The sequence below is a fragment of the Crinia signifera genome, chromosome 2 (assembly GCF_055691185.1).
Source record: "Crinia signifera chromosome 2, ASM5569118v1, whole genome shotgun sequence".
NCBI classification, from domain to species: Eukaryota; Metazoa; Chordata; class Amphibia; order Anura; family Myobatrachidae; genus Crinia; species Crinia signifera.
The window spans coordinates 192,810,191-192,827,471 of record NC_139218.1 but is presented as its reverse complement, the minus strand read 5'-3'; the positions used below and the strand labels follow the sequence as shown (position 1 = coordinate 192,827,471).

Sequence of the window (17,281 nt, the reverse complement as noted above, 5' to 3'; positions counted from 1 at the left end):
CACAACCCTAAACATAGCTATTACCATAGCTGTACCAAATCTTGGGCACTCTTTGGATGCCTAACCGACCAACCCCAAATTCCAAAATATAGCAAAAAACTTGTGGTTATCCTGTCTGCAGTGGGCAGAAAAGCTATACTACAACAGTGGATACATAATTCTACACCTACTGTCCACATGGCAACCACTAGGCTTCTATTCCTGTTCACTATGGACTGGCTAGAAACGACTCTACATAAAAAAAAAAACTAACACCCTCCCTTTTCCAATGCTGGGAAAAATACATACAGACTCTACCTCCCCACACTAGCAATACAAAACTTTTCAACATGGTACTCTTACCAACTCCTTGCTAATCACAACCCTATTTCCTCTTGACCGACCACCTCGACTTTGCCTATATCTTCACCTAACCTTGACTGGATGGTTACTCTGTGGATGGATCGACGGCTCTTGGACGCGGGTAGGCAATAGGTTATAGTAGTAGTAGATGATTATTGTTAATAGTTTAAAATTAAAATAGAAAAAACCTGCTAGACATAATCCCAAAATTTGTTGCATTTTAGCACATGATCATTCTGAATGTAACTAACGGACAATGTGTGCTACCTTGGACACATCCTGCCGACAGGCCGACCGCTGGATGGAAATACACATGTAGCACATGTTGCCTGTCCCTCTTTCTTCGTCTAAGCTCTCAATTTTTTCATTTTAGTTACATAAAACTTCAATGTCACTGATATCATTGGATCTGTTGTAATTATATGGTTGTAGTTTAAGATGAAACTTTCACACCGACGATTTGTACCACCAAATTACTGCAATCCTTACTGTGATACCTGAAGATGTTTCAGTTTGTATTGAACACATTGTGTTTAATGTGAAAATTTTTCAATAAAACACATATTGAAAAAAAAAAAATTGCAGAAGTGTTGAAATGTTTTTCATTGTTTTTTTTTTTTTAACCCGCTCTATACTAAATATACTCACAGGGACAATAGTATGATAACTACAATAGTATGATAATGTGAGTTACATCCCCAAGGTTATAGAGGAGTTTTTAACTAATTTTGCAGGAGAGGGACTGTAAGATCCCAGTGCACCTTAATTCCCCCAATAGGCATATAGCATTTATATCACTTGAACTCGGATAAGCATTCCTACTTGGAGACTGGTACATAGGGGTCCACAATAACACTGCCGACTTTCAAGATAATCAGTGAAATTGCATTAGGCTGTAGTGGTGTTTGTGACCGGATGGACCCTCGCTGCCGGCTCCAAGTGATCACAGAACCTGGTCCAAAAGAGGTTTCCCCCTCTTACAAATGGGTTATTCCATGTCAGTTCAACCGGGCTTGACACCCACCGATTTAGATTTTAAGGATACTTTGTACACTTGATACGACCATGTAGCTTTTAACCCACGTAAAATATTTCTTCTCCAGGCCTCACAGTTTTTGAGATATATAGGGGTAATAAAATGTAGAAAAATTGGTCAGAAATGCCACTCTGTTTTCATATAAGGTGTATGGTGTGGGACATCTTCTCAGTCCCTAATCCACGGTCGTATTGTCGACACCACTTAGGACGAAAGTCATTAGGTTGACATGTGTCTAGGTTGACAGGTGTGAAGGTCGACATGGGACAATGTCGACATGGTATTAGGTCGTCACAGGGGTTTTTTTACTGTTTTTTTGAGCCGACATATGCTGACAGGCGGTATTTCATGCCCTACCATCCACTAGGGCGTGGTGGGAGAAAAAAACAGTGTGCCGAGCTAGCGAGTCACCGTGCCCGAAGCATTGCGTAAAAAAAATCTTGTCGGCCTTCCGACCTAAACCCATGTCGACATTGCCACCTGTCGACCTAGACACCTGTCTACCCAATGGTGTCAACCTAATAACTGTCAACCTAAGTGGTGTCGACAATACGATCCACACCCATCCACATATCCCCTAAAATTACTTAAATGTATACTTGTACCCCCCCTTTTTAATATACCTCGAATATAATGTGAGCAATTATTTTGGTACAAAAAATATTGCTATTATCAATTTATTTATTTATTTTTTAATGGTAAACTGGTTTTAAAATGACAGAACAGGGATGGTGAGATGCACTGCAACATTTTATGAATATTAAAAACTTTCTCGTCCCTCATTCACTTATTGCTAAGGGGATACGGTCATTAGGGCTACAAGCATTGGGTCAACATGGGTTTAGGTCGATATGGGTCTAGGTCGATATGGGTCTAGGTCGATATGGGTCTAGGTCGATATGGGTCTAGGTCGATATGGGTCTAGGTCGACAGGTTATTTACTAATGCTTGTGTCGATCTAAGGTCCTGTTGACCTAGACCCATGCCGACCTAACAACCTACACCCTTGCTAAGGCACAATCAAAATTTCTAAAAGAAATGAAGGCCAAACTTGAACTTGACACAACTATTAGTCTACAGGACTTTAGGGCAAACTATTCTTACATGATTTAGGATGAAGTTCAAGGGTATCATTGGACTAACAATGGTTGTACACTGCACCCAGCTGTAATCTATGCTCATGTACCAGAGTCTGATGACCTGTTCATGACAAGTTTCTGTGCCATGTCTGATTATTTGGAACATGATGTAGTATTTGTGTACGAAACACAGAAAGCAATTATTTAGTACATTAAGGAAAACATTCCTGATGTTAAAAATGTGTATTACTTCACTGGGCAGTATTCAATGAGGCTGATTCGCCATTTTCTACGGCGAATTTGTGCTATTTTCGTGCCGTAAAGCGATTTTTTTACTACATTTCAAGGTTATTATCGCCGTGCTTCGCCGTGTAGCAATCGCTATCTTTTTATGGTGAAGTGGAATGTGAATTTTTAAATTAATTTTTTTTTTTTTTTTAATGTGGTGTCAAAAATCAGGAATTTTATTATGTGAAGGGGCATGCTATTGTTATACATGTGCTTACTGCACATGAATATATATTTAATTTCAAATTCATTTTTTTATACACATTGGCCAGCAGGGGGCCGGGAGCCGAGAGCCTCTCATTATATATTCATATATTCACTGCTCCCGATCATTACATATGCACGATCGGGAGCAGTGCAAGCTGGTCCCCTGCTAGCTCTTACTTCCATCTCCCTCCCTGCCACCATCCCCCGGCTCCCTGATGCGTCCGCCGCATAGGTTAAAGAATTGCCGTCAGGGGCAGCAAGCCCCTGCGATGTTGAATATGGGGACAGCGAGGTTCCGGAACACGGCGACTGTGCAGCGAATCCTAAACAGGATTCGCTGCACATCGCCATAAAACTCATTGAATACTGCCCACTGACGGATGTGCTGGGCAGTAACTGAATTGCAAAACCTTGTGCTGCTATGATCAAGACTTCACTTTGAAAGCATCATGGGCATGTTTTGTAGCCAGACACAGTAAATCCCTTTTAATGGCATTGGTGGAACAATTAGGAGAATAACGGGTGATCTGATCGATTCAGCTGAAAAAGTCTTACATTTCTGCAACTCACGAGTTGCAAATAAAAAGTTCAGGCTAATATCAAAAGAAACACTTTCAGAAACAGTACCTAGGACAAGAGCATTTCATTATTTCACCCCTATATCTGAAGTTTCCATTGGAACAAAGCGACTGTTCAGAAAAAGACTTCAGCTCTAATTTCCATTTCTGAGATCAAAACAACCCAGCACTAGTTATTATGTAACAAATGCGTAAAAATTCATTAATGGCATATGTTTACTATAGTCATTGTTTTTTTGTATTGGTACTTTCAAAAGATAAGGAGGAATGTGATATTTATTTATTTACAGTTTCTTATATAGCGCAGCAGATTCCATTGCGCTTTACAAATGTTGACAAAGAAAAAACTGGGTAAAACAGACAGACATAGAGGTTGGAGGGCCCTGCTGCAAGCTTACAATCTATAAGGACATAGGAGGGAAACACAAGGACAGGCACCAGTAATAGCATAGCAGTCCCAACAAGTTGCAAGTCTAGAAGGGAAACTATATAATAGATAAGTGCCTCTGAGGGTTAGATAAGCGATACCTAAATATGATAGGCTTGACTGAAGAGGTGAGTTTTCAGGAAACGCTTGAAAGTTTGGAGGCTAGTAGAGAGTCTTATTGTGTATGGAAAGGCATTCCGTAGGGTGGTTGTAGCTCTATTAAAGTCCTGTAACATTGAATGGGAGACGCAGATCTAGTGCAGAGCTGAGAGAGCGAGTTGGGAGATAATTTGTGATTAGTAAAGAGATATAAGCTGGTGCAGTATGGTTAATAGCTTTATATGTAAGTAGAAGTATTTTGTATTGAATACGGTAAAATACATGCAAAAAAATGGAGGGACTGGCAGAGCGGATCAGCAGACGATTAACATCTGGCTTGAAAGATCAGCCTGCAGCAGCATTTAAAATAGATTGCAGTGGTGAAAGTTTGTTCTTGGGAAGACTATTGCAATAATCAATGCGAGAGATAATGAGTGCATGGATTAGTGTTTTAGCAGTGTCGTGTGTAAGATACGGTCGTATCTTGGATGTTTTTTAGATGCATGTAACATGATTCTGAGACAGACTGAATGTGGGGAACAAAGGACAGTTCAGAGTCAAGGGTGACCCCTAGGAAGCGAGCTTGAGGGGTAGGATAGATTGTCACGTTGTCGACAGTTATGGAGAAATCAGGATGATAACTGCTCCTGGCTGGAGGGAATAGAATTAATTCAGTCTTGGAAATGTTAAAGTTTGAGGAAGCGAGAAGACATCCAAGATGAGATGGCAGAGAGGCATTCAGAGACATGGGCCAAAACCACTGGTTGATAGATAGATTTCAGTGTCATCCGCATACAAGTGATACTTAAATCTGAATGAGCTGATTAGTTTGCCAAGAGATGAGGTATAGATTGAGAAGAGCAGAGGACCTAAAACTGAGCCTTGCGGTACTCCAACTGACAGATGTAGTGAAGAGGTGGCATCAGAGAAGCGAACGCTGAAAGAGCGATCAGATAGGTAGGATGAGAACCAGGACCTAGGAAGTGTAGTGTTTGTATGAGGCGAGAGCGGTCAACAGTGTCAAAAGCAGCAGAGACATCTAGAAGAATGACCAGTGAGTAATGGCCTTTAGAATTGGCAGTTACCAGATTAGGGACAGAAAACCTGACTGAAGTGAGTCCAATAAGTTGTGGGAGTTAAGAAAGTGTGTGAGGCGAGAGTAGGCAAGTCTCTCAAGCAGCTTGGAGAGGCATGAGAGCAGAGAGATAGGATGGTAGTTAGAGAGTGGGTCAGAATTGTGTTTTTTCAGAATAGGAGTAATCACTGCATGTTTGAGCAGAGAAGGAAAGATACATGTAGCAAGAGAGAGATTGCAGAATTTAGTTAAGGTTGGGATGTGTACAGGAGAAAGAATTTTACTGACTTTTGAGGGTACAGGATCAAGAGGAGAGGTAGTGGAGTAGGAGGATGAGAAAAGTTTTGATACTTCTTCATTTGTGAGCTCAAATGAGGAAAAAGTGCCAGAGGGCTCAGATAAGGAATAGAGTGTCACTGGTTGCAGAAGACCATTTGGATATTAAAGTTAAGTTCTTGCACCCCTATGGCCCTGCTCGTACATGTCACTGTCCTCTACAGAAGTAAGAAGACATTTTATGTTCCTGTGTGCAATATCATTTCCCCTGTCAGCTTCTATAACCAAACCCCTTTCAGATCACATCTAATTACCACATCCATGCAGATTCGACCTGGTAATAGGTGCGATCTGAAAGGGCTTTCCAGGTCAAGCAAACCGGTAGCAACCCGGCATTACAAACCAGTAAAAACGCAGGGTTCTTACCGGTTCGTTGCGGGGCTGCTGTGCAGTGTGAACGGGTTAATTGGGTCGAGCGATGGAGGAAGCAGTGCTTGGAGCAGTGTCAGCACTGCCGGATCACTAATAAGGGCTGGAGAGCACAAAATAAAAGGGTTGCATGAGCACTGAACCATTTTAAAGTCCTGTGCAAACCTGCATTTTGCTATGTGAAAGCAGTAGAAGGGTACTGTAAGGATTTATTACGTCCCTGAAAAGGAATTGTTTATGTACAACAGCAGTACAGTCTCTTAGACATCAGGCATCTGTTAAAAAGGTAAAATAATGAAGCTGATTTTTAAAATAAACTAAAAAACTAAAATCAAAATGTTCAGAAATACTGGTAATACAGGTTGAGTATCCCTTATCCAAAATGCTCGGGACCACGAGCATTCCGGATAAGGGAATTTTCCGGTTTTTGGAATAAAAGTTTGTTAGGCATACTTACCTGTCCCCTGGTGGTGCCCGGTGGTCCCTCGGCGTCCACGTTGTCCCCTGGAGTCCACAGCAGGACTTCAGCAACCTCTCTGGCGTCTCCAGCGGTCCCAGGAGTGCTTTGCGCAAGTTCCCAGGCGCGCCGGTGACGTCACCGGTGCGCGCTCGCACTCACGCAAAGCACTCCTGGGACCGCTGGAGAGGATGCTGAAGGCCTGCCATGGACGTTGGGGACTTGGTAAGTATTAAAAAAGGGTTCGCATTATTCCAAAAAAAACTCGGTTTTTCAAATAATTCGGATACGGGATGCACGGATAGGGGAAACTCTACCTGTATTCATATAGTACAGTGACAATTTTTTTTTTTTTTTAATAAAACTGATAATAGCAATATATTTGCACCATAATAATTGCGCTCATTACATTTGCGGTACATACAAATGGGTATATATACTACTTCCACCTGCAAGGATACCAAACAATTGTCCCAATAATAAAGCACCCCAATATAGCGGTTATAGTTTTGCACTTTTCACATCAAAAATGATGACATTAGTGTCAGAAAACATTGATTTAATCTTTTTCTGGAATCTCCATGTTTTCAATAACAAAGGGCCAGAATTTCAAAGTGATATGTTTATTACGGACTGAGAGAGGATTTTTTTTTCCACATACAGCTCACATAAAAAAAAAAACGCATTTCAAGTGGCATTTCCGAGCAATTTTTAAAATGTTTGACCCCCTATATCTAGAAAAGCAAGCAATATTTTACATGGGTTAATAGCTACATGGTAGTATTAAGTGTACAAAGTATAATGAAAATCTTAGTCGGTGTCATGCCTGGTACCGACTCCACACGCTTAAGATCTAATTACATCGCCAGGGCTAGATTGGTAAGTAAACGATCGCTCGCGGTTTATACGGCTTTAACTTGGTCTGAGTTTAGCCACTATGTGTGACAAAATAAAATAATTACATATCATCCCGCAAACTCTCATCCATTTAAACAATGGGCAGTATTCAATGAGGCTGATTCGCCATGTTCTACGGCGAATGTGTGCTATTTTTACTGAAAAAGTGATTCACCCTATTCAACGTACAATATTAGCTGACGGCGAATAGTGAATGACGGACAATTCACCGTCTGATAGTCTCCGCAATTCGCTGTGGTTTTTCAATGTGATTCGCCGTGAGTGTATTCAATGATCAGATGGCGATGTGCTTTCTAAATGACTTTTGCCGCGTGTCACCGTGTAGCAATCGCCATCTTTTTATGGTGAACTGGAATGTGAGCTTTTAAAATAAAGGTTTTCTTTTTTTTAAATTTGGAGTAAAAAAAAAAAAAATCAGGAATTTTATTATGTGAAGGGGCATGCTATTTTTATTCATGTGCTTACAGCACATGAATATATATTTCATTTTAAAAATTATTATACAGGTTGAGTATCCCGTATCCAAAATGCTCGGGACCAGGAGAATTTTGGATAGCGGATTATTCCGTATTTCGGAATAATTTAATATTTAAATGATGTATTTTGAAGTATCTTGCATGTATGCTGTATAAACACATAAAATACACACATATATTTTATTACCACATGAAATGCACACAAATATATTTTATTTGTTCAAAAAACAAGGTTTCAAAACATGAAACAAAATTTGTGTACTATCTCAGATATTGAATTTGAGGGCCAAGCAATCATTTTCTTGTACATATATAGTGCCAGTTACATATCATGTCCTCAGTAGGGCTGTTACAAATGTCCCCAGTGAGTTTTTAGCAAAAAAAAAAAATTTCACTTTCTGGAATGTATGGTTTTCGGAATAATTCGGATAACGGATATTCGGATACGGGATACTCAACCTGTATATATTTGTTTTACACATAACAGCCAGCAGGGGTCAGAGAGCCGCTCATTAGATATTCATATATTCACTGCTCCCGATCATTACGTATGCACGATCGGGAGCAGTGCAAGCGGTCTCTACCTGTGTGCCCTGCTAGCTCCTGGGGGGCAGCTTGTGCTGCCTGGGTCCCGGGGAGCCCTCCACCCCCCCCACATACATTCTGGGGCAGGCAGGGAGACTTCCATGTCCCCCAGCTCTCTGCGGGACGCCGCAGGGGTTAAGATTCACCGTCAGGGGCAGCGAGCCGCTGCAGCATTGAATACTTGGACAGGGAGGGCTGGCAGCGAAGGATTCCTAAACAGGATTCGCTGCACATGCCGAGTATTCACATTGAATACTGCCCAATGTGATATGTCAACTGCAGTAGTGCACGCAGGGGGTGTTTCCGAATACCCAGGAACCCCACCTGATGTAGTGTTCACGCTAGGCTTTTTTAGCAGGGCTCTGCGCCCTGCCCAATTTTTAAAGGGCAAAAATGTGCCCAGCTAAAACAGCCTGCTGCCTGCCCCTACCCGTGCGCACGGGGAAGCCCACTGATACCAGTGCTCCCCCGGCAGTCACTTCGGCGAGGACAGGCCCGCCCCTATGGTCATATCGGCAGGCTCGACCCACATCTGGTCCACCCCCTTTATGCTGCCCACGTGCAGCACCACCCTGCCCTGCCCAGTTCCTTGAAGGAACCCTATAATGGACCATAGTTAAAGCGACAGGTACTCTCTGTTCATCACAGCTCTCTGGATACAACATGCACATGGCAGTGGCAGGAGCCAGTGGCGTATCTACGGTGCCTCAGACCCATGGTGGCTTGGGGAGCCAACGCCAGCAGGGTCTGCAGAGAGTGCCGACAAACGAGGTGCTGCTGCAGGGAAGGAGATCTGTAACAAAAGTGCGGTGTGCGAGATGGACAGTCCCTGCAGGAGGGATTCCCCAGAGCTGGCGGGAAGGTAATGCTGCAGTGACATGCGAGGCTCTCACTGTTTTGCATCACTCTGTAATCAGGTTGCTGTGGGCCTTCACCAATTCAGAAGGGCATGATGTTGGTCGGGCCCATCCCCTCTTCTCCTCCTCACCCATCCAGGTGCAACGTCACAAAGTGACTGCCCGAGTGCACAAAGAAGAAGACTTTACCACTGTTTTCAATAGCCACCTGGTGTATACCAGCTGCTCAAGAAGGCGATGATGGGGCCTTCTGCTGTGAGGGCTTCCAGCACAGGAACCAACTCCTTCCAGGACTAAATTGAAACGCTGCTGCTCGGCTGTCAGAGGAACCGCTGTTGCATTAGGTACTGTACATATTGCAACTATATTATAAAAGGTGCCAGAAAGTAAGTCATATCTGCTCTCTGATTTTCCTGTCTCACTTCTCCCTCACCTCTTATTCAGATCTGATCACAGTACAAATTTGTTCTCAAAATGGGCAAAACCATGTGCACTGCAGGTGGGGCAGATGTAACGTGCAGAGAGAGTTACATTTGGGTGGGGCGAGTTGAATCTGAAATTACAGTGTAGAAATAATGCAGCCAGTATTTACCCTGCAGATAAACAAAAATAACTCACACAAATCTAACCATCTATACATGTTACATCTGCCCCACCTGCAGTGCACATGGTTTTGCCCATTTTGAGAACAAATTTGTACAGCGATCATATCAGGCCATTTCCTCAATACACCATGTAGAGATGACTGGTGTGAGTGAGCCGACAGGCAAAATACAACTCAGATAGCCTTGGATTTTTTGCTTATTTGTAGTGTATGGTAAGCTCTGTCTGTAATGATAAATTATAAGTATTCCAGTTTCCAAAGTCTTATGCTGTGTATCGCATCGAATGGCATGCAGTGTTCATTCTAGCACCCGCTATCTTTGAAAACCCATGCAGTTCCTCTTCCCTGCCTGGGGTGTCGCTGTCTGCTGCGGTGTTTCTAGCACAGGTCTGGTTTCCTTATCAGTGCCGATATACAGACTACACTGCTAGAAACACCACAGCAGGCAGGTTAGAGGAACTGCATGGATTTTCAAAGATAGCGGGTGCACTGAACACTAGGCATGTATGCGATCTGCACACAACTTTGACTCTATAGTGCAGATCTGCACTATATAGACAAGGCAGCCAAGACTTTCTGCTTGCGATATGTGAATGGGCATCGGGATCACAAGAGTTAAAACCCATGTGATCTGCATGCGTCCCCGAAGAGATTTTGACTATATAGTTAAAATCTCATGCAGATTGTATCCGTGTGTACACACCATTACTTTCTGACCAAGTGTTCCAAGTGTCAGCAGTTTCCTCAGAGAAATAAATACACACTGCCACTGTTCATTAGGAAGCCATAGTTATTTTCAACTTGAGGCACATCAAAGATTAAAAAAATAAAATAAAATCATGTTTCCCTGTAGAGTACAAAAAAAAAATAATACATTGACCACAAGTAGAACACAGTACAGTTTGTAGCAGTCTCATCTGCTTGCAGAACACAGGAGAGACCTTATGCTAATGTCAATTGTTTTCAGTGTCCAGTGCCCCAAGGTATAGGGTTATATCCCTTTCACACCAGTCTGAATTCCCTGGTTGGCCCCGGGAACAACCTGCAACTAGTGCTGGTGTGCAAGGGCCAAATTCCAGGGAAAATGTACTGGGAATTCAACCCTGCTAGATAGCAGGGTTGCTTCCGGGACCAGCCTGGGATACAGGCCGGTGTGAAAGGCATCCTGGCTTGCTTCCAGCGGTGGCTTGCTTCCATTGACAGGTGACGGCGTCCAATCCGGGCAGCGGGGTCCAGACTACAGGGATCCGGTCAGCTGGGCGCTTGTAGTGCTATTTGCTGGGCAGCGGGAAGAGCTGCTGGATTTGACAGCCCAGATGCTCTCAGCTAATCAGCATCCGGCCAGTCTTTTCAAAATGTTTTCACATTCTCCTGCCCCACTGCCCAGCAAATAGCGCTCCAAGCGCTCAGCTGCCACTGCCCAGATACCCGCAGTCTGGAACTCGCCACCCGCTGCCCGGACCCCGCTACCCCCTCACACCAGAAAATGCAGGGACTAGGCATTGGGGTAAACCCGGGAATGTCCCTGCTTGCGCCCTGAACTGTATTCCCGGGTAAAGCTGGCCATACATCAGAAAGATCGATCTTAAGATCGATTGCGCTCATGATTGTGTACAATTTCCCTTGAAATCCCCGGCAGTCCTTGGACACACAATCTACTCACAATCGATCATACAATCAATCATACAATCCATCATACAATCGATCATACAATCCATCTGCTACTTGATTGGAGCTACAGAGAAAGTATATATATATATATATATATATATATATATATATATATATATATATATATATATATATATATATATATATATACACACACACACACATATACATATATACACATATACACATATACATATACATACATTACAGGAATTACATTATCATGGTTTGTCAATTTTTACAAACATCTAGGAGCCAGGACAAAAGTTTAAGAGCCAGACAAAGTAAATCTCCCAAAACTATTAAAGTGACTGAAAACTTGTACAAGGTGTACTTTTATTAAAAATGGCCTTAGATATGTGTGGACCTTCCACACCATTTGACAGTCAGTGACCATCGACTAATGTGGGTGTTCCCCTGCAGCCTGCGAAAGGATGTTCATGTTAAACATCCATTTGCAGCCTCTGCGACCATATGCAGTGTGCAATGGGGGTGGGCCGACCAGTATTCGGCTGCTGGTGGACTTGCAAGGCTGCTAATCTGCAGCCTAGCGAATAGACCAGAATAACCCCCATAAGTATTAAAATATATATATTAGGCTGTGTGTTGTTTTTATGATAGCTTGCTATCCAAGCTTCCACCTCTCTGGAGAAAATATAACTTGAGAAGGATAAAGAGATATTAACCAATTCCAAAGTCAATATGTATTTGTGTAGAATTCAGTAGAGACCCTTTATTTTTCTACACACTTGTGGCTTGGAATGCTCTTTTCTCTGCCACAATGTTGCAAGTAAACTGTTACATTTGTTTTAGAATTTTTGCTGAAAAAGACAGATTTGTAGCTTCACAAGTTAAAAGGCTCCTTAATAAATTGTATCACTTTATTTGCCACAGTTTAATATGAGTCCTTTATATGGTCTGCAGATGTATATATAGTAATAATAATAATAATGATATTTATATAGAACTTTTCTCCCAATAGGGCTCAAAGTGCTTTAAATTTGTTGTTTAAATGCAAACTTTCACATTTATGAGAGTAGGTGACCAAATTATATTATCACCTAAAACCACAATTAGTATTTGTTAGTAGGGTACTTGTGTAATATCTGGGTGGGCAATATTACAAATTGCATGCCTTAACTTAAGGCAGGGGTCTTCAACCCGTGGCCCGCGGGCCACGAGTGGCCCACCGAGTTGTTTTAGGTGGCCCGCAAGTGAATTGCGTTTTTTTTATTAAATGCCGTGCTGATTAAAAAAAAAAAAATCCTTCGGCGCGCTGTCCCCTTAAAATCCTTCCGCGCTCTGTCCTCTTAGCAGTGGGACGTGGCGGAGGTGAATGTGCTGGCTGGGACAGGAGGGACTGTGCGCGGACATGCGCACCGTTAGTAGTCTATATTGACTTCAACAGAAGCTCTTTATTAGCATATACATTTGGTTTAGGATGACAATAATTTCCTAAACGTATAAATAAATTTGTTTAATAAATAAACATTGGTGGCATAGTGCCCCCCCTCACTCCAAACAAGTAAACATTGGTGGCATAGTGTCCCCCCTCCCCCAACCAAAAAAACATTGGTGGCCAGTGGCAAAGAAAAATATAAAAAACATAAAAAAATAAAGGTGCGGGTCTCTCCCACAAGCATGACCAGCCCCGGGCTCTATGAGTGATCCTGGTTCCCAAAATACAGAGGACAAAGTGAGTAGGGGTCCCCCGTATTTTGGCAACCAGCACCAGGCTCTTGAGCTGGCCCTGGTTTCCAAAATATGGGGGACAAAATGGATAGGGAGTCCCCCTTATTTTGGGGACCAGCACCAGGCTCCACTAGCAGGGGGTGTAATGCCATAGCCAGGGGACAAACTTGATGTGGTCCCGTGGCCAAAGCATTACCCACCCTAACTAGTCAGCCCAGGCCGGGTGTTTTTGGGGAGGTGGGGATCCCCCCAAATAAAGGGGTCCCCCCTCTCCATGGCACCCCAGGCCTGGGCTGAAGCCCAGGGCTATCCCCTGCACCCCTGGGCGGTGGGTGCAGGGTTGATAGCTTGTTTAAACAGTAATATTGTCCTTTACAGTAGGATTACAGGTCCCAGCAAGCCTGCCCCACATGCTGGTACTTGGGAGAACCACAGGTACCAGCATATGGGGCATTAAAGGCCCACCAGTACCTATAACCCCCCTGTAAAGGAAATATTAAAATAAAAACAAACACAGGTTTTTTAATATTTTATTTAACTGCATCTTGTCTTCACCCAGGGAAGCTCCTGCCACCCCAGGGCTTCTGCAGAGTCTTCACCTGGGGCAGCGGCCTTTAAAGCTCTTTTGCAAGGCCGCTGCTTTCCAGGGCTTCAGCCTCTTCATCTCTGTTCTTCACCTGGGGCAGCGGCCTTTAAAGCTCTTTTGCAAGGCCGCTGCTTCCCAGGGCTTCAGCCTCTTCATCTCTGTTCTTCACCTGGGGCAGCGGCCTTTTAAGCTCTTTTGCAAGGCCGCTGCTTCCCAGGGCTTCAGCCTCTTCATCTCTGTTCTTCACCTGGGGCAGCGGCCTTTAAAGCTCTTTTGCAAGGCCGCTGCTTTCCAGGGCTTCAGCCTCTTCATTTCTGTTCTTCACCTGGGGCAGCGGCCTTTAAAGCTCTTTTGCAAGGCCGCTGCTTCCCAGGGCTTCAGCCTCTTCATCTCTGTTCTTCACCTGGGGCAGCGGCCTTTTAAGCTCTTTTGCAAGGCCGCTGCTTCCCAGGGCTTCAGCCTCTTCATCTCTGTTCTTCACCTGGGGCAGCGGCCTTTAAAGCTCTTTTGCAAGGCCGCTGCTTCCCAGGGCTTCAGCCTCTTCATCTCTGTTCTTCACCTGGGGCAGCGGCCTTTAAAGCTCTTTTGCAAGGCCGCTGCTTCCCAGGGCTTCAGCCTCTTCATCTCTGTTCTTCACCTGGGGCAGCGGCCTTTTAAGCTCTTTTGCAAGGCCGCTGCTTCCCAGGGCTTCAGCCTCTTCATCTCTGTTCTTCACCTGGGGCAGCGGCCTTTAAAGCTCTTTTGCAAGGCCGCTGCTTTCCAGGGCTTCAGCCTCTTCATCTCTGTTCTTCACCTGGGGCAGCGGCCTTTTAAGCTCTTTTGCAAGGCCGCTGCTTCCCAGGGCTTCAGCCTCTTCATCTCTGTTCTTCAACTGGGGGCTGCCACCTCCCAGGCTTGTTCTTCTGGAGCTCTTCTCTGCTCCTCCTCTACCACCGTAGGACTGGCTGCTCCCTGTCTGGAGCTGGCTAACATAGCCAGCTCTAGGGGGCGGGGCAATGACTCGGCAAGCCGTGATTGGCTGGCCGCAGCCATTTTGAATTTTTTCTCTCAGCGCCGCTGCCACCACCGCACCAATGAATGAGGGGGACCCGGACCACCACCCATGGGGACCAGGACCGCCTCCGATGCCACCACCAGGGTGAGTTTATTGAGGGTGAGGGTGGTTCAGAAGTGTGGGGGGGGGGGTGGTATCGGAAGTGCAGCAAGTGGGGGGGGGGTCGGAAGTGCCGCGAGTGTGGGGGGGGGTCGGAAGTGCCGCGAGTGGGGGAGGGGGGGTCGGAAGTGCCGCGAGTGGGGGAGGGGGGGTCGGAAGTGCCGCGAGTGGGGGAGGGGGGGTCGGAAGTGCCACGAGTGGGGGAGGGGGGTCGGAAGTGCCGCGAGTGGGGGAGGGGGGGTTGGAAGTGCCTCGAGTGGGGGAGGGGCGGGGGTTCCACTAAGTGCCTGCAGGACACCCCGGGAGAACACAGGCGGGGAGATGATGACGGCACCATGCGATGCCTGCTCTGATGACAGGGGACCCGGTGCAGCCTGCTCCACAGCATCAGGACCCGCTGCCTGCAGGACACCCTAGGAGAACACAGGCGGCGAGATGATGACAGGGCACCCTGCGATGCCGGCACTGATGACAGGAGACCCAGGGACCCGGTGCAGCCTGCTCCACAGCTTCAGGACCCGCTGCCTGCAGGACACCCCGGGAGAACACAGGCGGGGAGATGATGACAGGGGACCCAGGGACCCGGTGCAGCCTGCTCCACAGCATCAGGACCCGCTGCCTGCAGGACATCCCGGGAGAACACAGACGGGGAGGTAGCGGCAGCCGGAGATAACATGTTGGCAGCAAGTAAGGAACACAGGCGGCCGGGTAGAGTGGACACAGAGGGGGACGCTCCGCACTTAAAAACAATGTCTGAAGACCTGAAGACCGCCACTGCCACACAACATCCATCACTGGAAATTGTACCTGAGACACATTCTCCACAAGGGGAAGGCGCCACCACTTCACTGACCTATTTCTGGTTCCGCAAGTGACCCAGGTAAGTAGTGCCAACTTCCTGGACCCATCGTACGACCGATTGCATGTCCTTATAAAAGCACATACAATCAGGTCACAATCCCAACTGATCGGACGTGCAGCAGGTCCGATCAGTTGATCAATCCCCCAACCTGCGGGAGCGCGCATTGCACGATTGTGTGCACACGATGTGCACACAATCTGCATGCAATTGATCATTCGACCAGTCGAGATTGTATGATTGCATACAATCTCGTTCTGATGTATGGCCACCTTAAGTCCCTGCATTTTCTGGTGTGAAAGGGGTATTATAAAAGCCCTCATGTAAACATCATACAAGTCACCGCCCAGCTGCCACTATGTTCTCCTAGGGAGCTAGCAGGAACAGTATAACCGAAAGACACCCAAGCAGCTTGTGACTCTTCTTCTCTTACTCCAATTCAAGTCCTATGCAGTCTCCTGGCTGTTTCTTAAACAAGAAGCCCCTTAACCAGGACACCAAGACTGACACCGACACCATCAGCCGCCACAAACCAATTATGATTAGTGGATACCAAGATGAGGGGCCATATAATGGAGTGGCCAGCGCAGTCACCAGATCTCAACCCCATTTAGCTGTTGTGGGCTTGAACGTAGGGTATGCAAGAAGTGCCCATAAAGCTAATCCAACTTGTGGGAGGTGCTTCAGGAAGCGTGGGATGAAATTTCTTCAGATTACCTAAACAAATTAAGAGTGCCAAAGGTCTGCAATGCTGTAATGTCTGCAAAAGGAGCATTCTTTGACAAAAGCAAAAGTTTAAACGACAAAATGATTATTTCAAATAAAAATAATTTCTAACCTTGCAATGTTCTGACAATATGTTCTATTCATTTTGCAACTCATTTGATTAAGTCAGTTTTCATGTAAAACACAAAATTGTCTGGGTTACCCCAAACTTTTGAACGCTACTGTATGTCACAATGTTTACATCCCTACAGATTCCAATTCTAACTATCAAGTTATAATACTGGTTATATTCCATCTAGAATGCAAAAATTACTCCAAACTTTTTTCTCATAATGTTTTCACAATATGTTATGTATGTTACCTTATGTTATATCCAACCAGTCAACATTTGCAGTTGTTTTCAAAACACTTTTGCCTTTTTCTTATTCACTGCTTAAGGTCCCCATACACGCTGCGATAGCAGCGTGCAATGCGACGCGTTATCGGGTGGATCGCATGGCAACGCATGAATTTTGCGTGTGATGCAAGCCGCAGGCAGTAAAAAAAGTATGTGCAGCACATACTTTTTGTACTGTGCGATGTGATGCCCACGAGAGCGCCCATCGCCCTGCTTTTCATGGGGATCTTTAGCGTATTTATACAAACAACGGTACTGCTTTCCTAGAACGGCGCCCGTCTCATTGATTGTATGCCTTAAGTTTAAGGTACTTAAGGCATACAATCAAAGCGATGTTCCCGATTTTTTTAATCTCATGGATCTTATGCATCCATAAGATGCATGAGATCCATGAGATAAAAAATCGTGAGCCCCAATAACCATTGTTAACGCCACCAGCACTATCAACGCCAACCCAATGCATG

At 45.0% G+C, this 17,281-nt stretch overlaps 1 protein-coding gene across 1 annotated transcript in view; it reads right to left on the bottom strand.

The window, feature by feature from the left end:
• The window catches only part of HNRNPR (heterogeneous nuclear ribonucleoprotein R), a 51,586-nt gene that overhangs the window by 21,366 nt on the left and 12,939 nt on the right, over positions 1-17,281 (bottom strand). The window lies entirely within an intron of this gene.